The following is an 8,564-nucleotide window of genomic DNA, read 5'->3' on the forward strand; positions in this document are numbered from 1 at the left end:
CTCCCATTCCCCCAAGCCCCCCCCCCCCACACCTCCAAAGCAGGGGGGGGACCCCTCATTCCCCCTCAGCTTCGCAGCGCAGTCACAGACCAGAGCCAGGCCTTTCCCTCCTCATGGAGTTATTAACCAGAAATGTTTAAAAACCCAATAAAAACAAACAAGACATGGGGGCACAGGGGCCATTCCCCCCTCCCCAGCACCCGCTCCGGGGTCAGGGTGAAGCCTCTCCTGCCCCCCAAAGTTAACCAACGGGGTGGCAAAACATCACAACAACAAGGAACCCCCCAAATAGTCAGTGACTGGTACAAGGGGCACCCCCCACCCCCATCCCCTGCAGCACCCCCTGGCTGCAAAGGAGGTTTAAGTGCTTTTCTGTAACAGTTCTGCCAATTAAGCTCTGCTGAGGGGGGGTCACAGCCCTCGGGGAGGGGGGTCCCCACCTTCCCTGGGGACACCCAGCCTCCCAGAGAGGGTCTGCCCAGCTCCATGGCACCTCCCAGGGCTCAGGGGGGCGTGTGTGTGGGGATGTCCTGCAGCCCCATGGCTTTCCCAAAGCTGGCACAGCCAACCCCCACCCAACCCAGGGTGCAAGGGGAAGGGGGGCATTGGCTTGGGGGGCTGCCCCACAGCCCCCGAGCCCCATCCCTGATGCTGGGGAGGGGAGGTAGCCTGACCCCCACTCCCAGAGGAAGGTTCAACCTGGCAGGGATTGAGCCCCCCCCTAAGCATTCTCCACCCCGCTGCTACAGCCCCCGGCCATCATTTGGGGTAAAACCTAGACCCTGTTTAGGGTAAAAAAAGGGGTAAAAACCCACAACCATGCCCCCTGCCCCCCCTGCTGCTGAGGGGGGCGATGCTGGGCAGGGCACCCAGCAGAGAGAGCTGGGGGGTGTGTGTGGGGGGACGACCAGGTTTTGGGCTGGGCGACGGTGAGTGTTGGCAGCCCCGGGTGGGGGGGGGGGGTGGGCAGGGGGCTGCAGGGGTCCCTCAGAAGTTCTTGATGCGGCTGTAGAGCTCCTGCTTGCTGCGCTCGCCTGCCCAGGTGCGGCTTTTCTGGCGGAACTTGCTCAGGTCCTCCTTGAAGTCCTTGTGGTGCATGGGCCGGTAGTCCTGGGGCTTGCCGTGCATCTAGGCACCCACGGCTCCGTCAGCACCCGCAGCCCCCCCTCCCCACTCCCTGGGGCAAACCCAGCACCCCTCAGGACCCACAGCACAACCCCCTTTCCCCATCCTGATGGAGGATGCTCAGAGCCAGACCCTTTCCCCCCACAGGGCAGGCTTTTGGGGAGCGGAGAGGCTGTTTTCCCCCCAGCCAGCAGTCTCACCCTCCTGCCAGGGACAGCCCCCCTCCCACACATGGGGTGAAAGGGAGGGGGGCTTACCTGGTACCAGGGGAAGAACTCCCAGTACCCCCCCTTCAGGATGTAGAGCTCGGGGTAGTGGAGGTGGGGGTACTCGTTATAGGCTCGGTCCTTCTCCCTGATGAACCGGCACCTGCGGGACAGGGGACAGGATTGGCACCCAGACAGGATCCTGCCATGCCCAGGGGGTCCGGCAGATTCCAGCGTCCACCACCCCACACCCCCACACCCCCCAAATTCACATCCTGGGCCCTTTCTTGGAGGAGAACTCGCAGTGGAAGATGACAATCACCCTCTTGCTGGCATCGAAGGGCACGATGGGCTTCTTCAGCAGGAACTCCTCCACGTCCTGCTCCAGCAGCAGGTTGACGGCGCCCTGGCAAGGGAGAGGGGCCCCTTTCAGCCCCCCCCCTCCATTTCATCTGGTGTGGGGGGCCTCCATACCCTGCCCCTCTTCTGCCCCATCTGCTGGGAATGCCATCACCCCCCTCCTCCTTCCAGCTGGGGCTCAGCTCCTTTGGAGAGGCTCTCGACCCCTCCAGGGGGCTCAACACCTTTGGGGGTGCTCAGCACGTTTGGGGAGGCTCTCAAACCCTCCAGGTGGCTCAGCACCTTTGGGGAGGCTCAGCACCTTTGGGGAGGCTCTCGACCCCTCCAGGGTGCTCAGCACCTTTGGGGGGGGCATCAGCCCCTCTGAGGTTTGACAGGTTTGAGACTCCCCCACCCATGACCACCCCATCCCCAGCCTCGAGGGGTGCAACAGCGTTTCTGACCTTGATGTGGCCTCCCTTGTACTCCTAGGGGTACCTGCAGTCCACGATCACACAGCTCTCGATGAGGCTGCTGAACTGCCCCGTCAGCATCGCCACCATCTGCAGAAGGAGCCTGTCACCGAGGGGGGGGGGGGAGGCAGCCATGTGGGGGTGTTTTTTTGGGAAAGAGGTCACTGCTCCCTTACCATTTCGGGGGAAATGTACTTCAGGTCCTGGTGCTTCCCCTCTACCATCTGCAGAAGGTAAGCCTGGAGGAGAGGCGAGTGCTGGGTCAGGATCTGTCCCCGGGGAGACGTCTTGGCTGCCACCCGCTCCCCCCAGCCCAGAAGACCCTCCGCCTGCGAGGTTTGCTTCCTCCCAGCAGGGACGGGGCTGCGGCACTGGAGGAGCAGTGGGTCAGGCTCTTCAGGCTGGAAACTCACAGCCCCAAGTCCCCTTGGCCCCAAACAAGGGCCACCAGCTGGGTTGGGGCTCTGGCACCAGCGCAGGGCTCCGCTGATGGTCCACCTTTGTTTCAGGGGAGGGGGGTAGGCGGCACCCCCAAGCCTGCAGCATCCCCAGCAGCCCTACCTTGGAGAAGTCCCCGATGAGCTCCTGGTGGTCATTGGCCAGCAGGTTCTCGATCTCCTCGTGGCAGAAGGACCTGGAGCACAGCAGCCACGCTTTCTGTGGGGACACGAACCAGAGACATCCCCCTCAGTGTTAGCGAGGGTGCTGGCAGAGCTGTGGCACCAGGCAGTCCCACCCGAGACAGGCAAGGACGCCTCAACCCGAGGCTTCCCCATCACCCACCAGCTCCGCCGCTGCCGCCTCCTCGCCGGGGCTACCGGCCACACTCGTCTTCTGCTTGGTCTTGATGGGGGAGTCTCTGTCCTGGGGTCGGTCTATCCGCTTCAGGATGGGCCTGATGATGCTGCTAGGCATCGAGGGCGAGCGGAAGAGCTGCCGGCACTTGCCATGCTTCACCGGACACTGTGTGGGGAGAGAGCCCGTGTCGCTGCCCGGGGGTCTGGCATCCCCCCCACATCGCCCCCCCCCAGCACCACAAGGGCAAGGGGAAAAGGGTCCCTCTCCAGTGGCCGCACACCACCCAGGAAAAGCCCACAGCCCTGGGGTGGGTGCTGCTCACCAACCAGCGACCCTCACCCCCAGACCCCACCTTAGAGACCCCGGGAAGGGGGAGTCTGGGGCTCCATCCACCCTCTGAGGCACCCAACGTACTGGCTCTGCCTCCTCTTTCCTCACCAGTGGCGCGGTCAGTAGATTCTCCATCCCCTGTGGCATGTCCGCATCGCTCTGCCAGGGGGGCAGCCAGGAGGGCCACGGGGGAGAGGCAGAGGAGAGCGTGAAGAGAATGAGTCCCACTGCTGCTTGGCACCCCCCCCGGGCAGGGACGGAGCCCCTGCCCAGGGTCCATCCAGCTCCGCAGATGGAGGAGCCCTCCCTACCTTCATCTCCTCCTCATCCAGGATCTCCATGAAGCCATCATCTTCCTCTTCAGACATGGAGAAGGTCAAGGAGCACCGGCGCAGGATGATGGGGCTCTCACCCTGGGCGACGTTTCCTTTCTTGGGGGTGTCGAACTGGGCAGGGACATGACACAGCCCATGGCTCAGGAGTGGGGCCAGCCCCACACCAGTCCTGTTTGGAGACACAGTGACCTCAATCCCCCCAGCTCCCACACCCACAGGTCTCCAGTGCAAACAGGGAGGCTGAAGCAGCAGGTCGCGGCTCAGCAGCCCCTGCAGCCGGTCCACCCACCCCCGGTGCCCCCCTCTAAGTGCCCCCAGCCCCTCTCACCAGCAGGCCAGGGGCAGAGCCGAGTCTCTGGGCAAGTGGGTCCCTCCCCGCAGCCCCATCGCAGGCGGGCAGCCAGCTGCGCTGACTTGGCCTCTGCAGCTTCTTGAAGACAAACCCCTCCTGCAGCAAGTGGGAAGTTGTGGGGGGAAGGGACATGGCGTTAGCATCCCCCTGCCCCTTCCCTGGTCCTGCTTCCCCCCTCCCCAGCCTTGATGTACACCCCCCCACACACATACACCTTGTCCTCGGGCTCCCTCGGGCCCCTCTGCTCGCTGGCCCCGTGGCTGTTGAACTCCCGGGAGTGGGAGATGTTCTTCAGGACCGGGCTGGCGCCCAGGAGCCATGGCTGCATGGTGGGTTGGGAGGGGTGAGAGGTGCTGCACAGCCCCTGTGCTCCCCAGCTCCATCCTCCTCCTTCTCCTCCTCCTCCTTCCAGCTCGGCCAGGGGCACAGCAGGATCCAGCCGCCCTCAGCTCAGCCCTGCAGATCCCCCGGGACTTACCGGCAGCGAGTGGATCCTCCGGATAAGGAGCTTATTGCTGCAAAAAGAAAAGGATTGAATGAGGAGAGAAGGCGCCCTGGACCAGCCGTGTCCTACACCCCCCCCCAGAAGCTGGCATGGACCCCCTTGTCCCCTGGGTCCCCACAGTGCGGTGAGACCTCCCCGGAGAGGACCCCAGGGCAGCAATTCCTCCACGCACTGAGCAACACCGACAGCTTGATCCAAATCCCAGGGAAGGGCAGAGGGACAGTCTGGCTTTTGGGTCTGGGCACGGGGACAGAGCCCCTTCACTTACTCTGAGAGCTCTCCTGGATTCCAGGATTGCCGTCTCGAAGCTGCAGGAAAAGGAGCCAGGGTTAGGGGGGATGGCACCCCGTGCCCCAGCCTGAGCAGCCCAGAAGCCCCGGGGATGGGCAGCCGCAGCCCTTATAGGGCCCCCACCCCATGCAGGGGTCATCAGCCCCCCCAAGGGGAGAGCAGCCGAGCGGCTTTCAGCCCCACAAAGGGTTAAAACCCCATCTGGACACCACTGGTTTCAGACAGGGGGACCCCAATCTGGGCTGGGGGGTTAAGCAGCACGCTGGGGTGGTCCAGGGCACCCCGCTGACCCCACTCGGGGCCCAGACAAAGCCGGTGGCAGCAGCAACCGCTCTCCACCTGTATGTAAATTTGGCGGCGGTGGCGGGGATGCTGGGGATGCTGGCCGTCGGCCATATGGCCTTACAGCGGCACGCTGGGACAGGACGATGGGGGACTAGTGTGTTCCCTGAAGCCCAGCCCACCCAGCCCCATGGCTGCCCCAGCATCACCATCTGCCCCCAGTTACTCATTCACCCAACATCTGCCAGAGCGGGGCTCTGCCAACGGCTGGGGGAGTGGGCAAAGCCACCGGCATGACACTGGCACGGCACCCAGAGCCCCTTAGCCCTGTGGAGCTCGGCTCTCAGCTGATCCCTGCACCCCAAACCCTGCGAGGCCCGGTCAGCAGCACCCCAAGGAGGCTGAGGGGGGGGTGCTGGGAGCCCAGGGAGGTGCTCAGCACCCTCCCCCCACTGCATGGTGAGGCAGCAAGCCGGCAGCCAGCTGTCCCTGCTGGAAGAGGACTTGGCACGGCAGCACCGCCAGGGGGGGCGTGGGACAGCAGGGGTCGGGGGGACATGGCCTAAAGTGGGGCAAGGCACAGGGGGCATAGCCAGGAGGTGGCATGGCTGGGGGGTGCAAGGGGGGTGGCCCAAAGTGGGGGCATGGGAGGGAGAAGGCATGGCCAGAGGTGGGGGGACATGGCTGGGGGCAGAGGCCAAAGTGGGTACAGGGCATGGGGGGGGGGGGGGCACAGCTAGGGGGGTGCATGGCGGGAGGCAGGGCTGGGTGGGAGGACATGGCTGGGGGGCACAAGGGAGCATGGCTGAGGGGGTAAATGGGAATGGAGGGGTGTATGGTTGGGGTCATGGGGGGCATATGGCTGGGGGGGGTACGGAGGGGTGCGTGGGTGGGGGGACATGGCTGGGGGGGCACGGAGGGGTGTGTGTGTGTGGGGCCACGGCTGGGGGGCTGCACGTGGTGCATGCGGCTGGGGAGGGTGAGGGATGGGTGTCCATCAGTGATTGTGCAGCCTAGGGAAAGGCCCAGTGTTTGGACACTGCCACCCCCCCAGCCACAAGCCCCCAGCCATGTGGAAGTCATTGCAATTCGAAAACCCATCCGCTGTTCGCACCAGGGGGGAAAGCGCTGAACCCCTGCCAAATCTGCTGGGGCTGTTGACACCTACTTATTGTCCCGTGGTGATGTTGAGTGCGGTATAGACAGTTCCAGACGCCCTAGAAACAGAAGAGCAGCAAAGACGTGAGAAGTGGTTTAGAGCCTGTAAGTGAAAGCCCTGACAGGAGCTCTCTGCTGCCTGTAGTGTTTCTAAAACACCTTGATTCCTCCACTCCTTCAGCCAGCAGTACACTGCGCAGCAGCCCACCAGCCCCCTGCCATGCAGGGTATCCAAGAGAAAACAGGTCCAACAGGAAGAAAAAGGGCTGGTGCAAATCTCCAGAGTTCATACTAAATTCTTTTAGTCCAAAACTGAAGGGCGGGGTGCCTACACAGACTGGAAAATAATATATTACATTCTTTTCCCTTTTTCCCCAGTTTTGCTCTGTTGGGTTTTTGTTTGTTTGTTTGTTTTGTTTTTTCTGCGGTGTGTTTGTGTGGGTTTTTTTCCAAAGAATGTAGCACACACAGAGTCTAGCTGTGCCTTCTCAGACCTCTTATTTGGATCTATCTGCAAAACTCAGGCAACACATGTGCCAGCCATCTAAGGAAAGGACAGTGCATCGACACTCTGTTTATTACTGAATTGTTGGGTTTTCACTACCTCTGCCAGAAAAGAGAACTGATTATTTAATCTCTGGTTGCAGTTTCTAAACTATACCGTTATAATCCTGATCACTAAATACTTTTTTAAAGCAAAATATTTGAAAGAAATGTTATTGAGAACTCTTATTTACCTCACAACTATCAGGTTCTAAGTTGCTCTTTCAGGCAATAAAGATTTCTCTCCTTTCTTTAGTGTGGCTGTATTATTTTGAGACATACAAAAATGATTTCCCCTAAGAAAACAAGCAAACGGGTGCCACAAACTTGAGGGACAGTAGATCTTCCAGGCCCTGCACCCTGCTGCAGACAAGATGTTGCCAGCATCAAGTGCTCTTTGACGACGCCTTCTGACCACAGTCACAAATTCTGATCAGTACTGAGAGACAGGAGAATCTAAACCCAGGGTCTGAACACGTTTGGAGCTTGCCCGACTTCACGCTTGATATCACACCAGCAAAATACCCAGCCCATGATTTTGTATAAGTAGCTGTGACTGGACTTACCCTTGCCCAACTTGTTCAAATTGAGTATATTTCTGGTTAGGATCTCCCATGCTCACAGTGCTCCCTGAAAGAAACAACATTAAAAATGGAGACACCCCCTTCCAGCAGATCAGAAATGCCGCCCCACTGTCCGGGGTTGTGAGCTGTTTGTAGGCAGCTGGGTGACAACAACAACACACAGGCAGCTCCACAGCACAGAGAGTCTCCATGAAGACTGATTTTTACAGTCCTCTGGAGAGTCACCTGGACAGGAAACCAAGAACATGGAGAAACATTCACAGGATCCACATCTCAGAAAAGAGCAAGTACCAATGCAAGTGTTTGTTGTCTAGAAACACTAAGGACAGCTGGAACAACAGAGCCTTCATCTTGTTAGGAACAAAGAGTCTGTGCGATTCACCAGAAGGTTTAAGACTTCTGAAGGTCAACTGCCCCTTGGGTTCTGGAATCCATTCTGATGAACAGCTGCCACTTGCAGACAGGAAGAATATTGCAGAGTGTTCCCAGAAGGGATCTTCTCAATGTTTCAGCAACTTGCTAAAAGAATGCCTTTATGTTTTTAAAGAACAGCGTCTCCTGTTACAACCAAGAACTAAAGGGCTTTGAGAACTATGACCTCATCATCTGTTAACAGGCTAAGGCCACAAGAAGACCTTGTTTGTGCTATCTGAAGAACCACGCTGCTTGTCCTCAGCCTGACTTGGATCAGGAATCAGCATTTGACTCGCACTCCCGACACTGCACACACGCTGACCTCCCCAACAAGCACAGCCATGCTGGACAACAGCAGCAGCAACACTCCTCAGGCGCTCGTGTCACCCAGAGAGCTGCACAACCGAGATGCTGATCATTTCAGAGGTAGAGGGGAGGTGAGTCAGAAGCCAGGCCAGACAGGCTGCTGCCGCCTCCTGGCAGCTCTGCGCTGCGGCAGGGGAAGGCAGGGCCAGCCTGGCCGGCACAGGGCATGGGACAGGCCGGCTCCATCAGCCACTGTGCAGCTCAGCTGCCTCTGAAGGCCAACAGGGAAGCGTGCGCTGCCTGATGGTGTCCGGCCCACTCAGAAGTGCAGGCAGTCTGAACGGCGAGGAGAGCAAGCAGTCATTAGGGTGCTGTGTTTGTGTCGAGTGAAAGAGCCAAGATCTGATACACTAATCTGAAGGAATAATTAAAAAAAATATACTGCTTTCTCTGGTCTGGTAGTTTCCCAGATAAAATACAAACAATGAAGGTGATGGCTCAATGCAAATGACTTCCAAAGATT

The 8,564-nt window shown here is 59.6% G+C and overlaps 1 pseudogene; it reads right to left on the reverse strand.

Annotated features, from left to right (window-relative positions):
* Positions 1–987: 987 nt before the first annotated feature.
* On the reverse strand, positions 988–5,228 carry LOC147413647 (M-phase inducer phosphatase 2-like; annotated as a pseudogene).
* Between the last annotated feature and the right edge of the window lie 3,336 nt (positions 5,229–8,564).

Source organism: Leptosomus discolor, chromosome 25 (assembly GCF_034619465.1).
Source record: "Leptosomus discolor isolate bLepDis1 chromosome 25, bLepDis1.hap2, whole genome shotgun sequence".
NCBI lineage: Eukaryota > Metazoa > Chordata > Aves > Leptosomiformes > Leptosomidae > Leptosomus > Leptosomus discolor.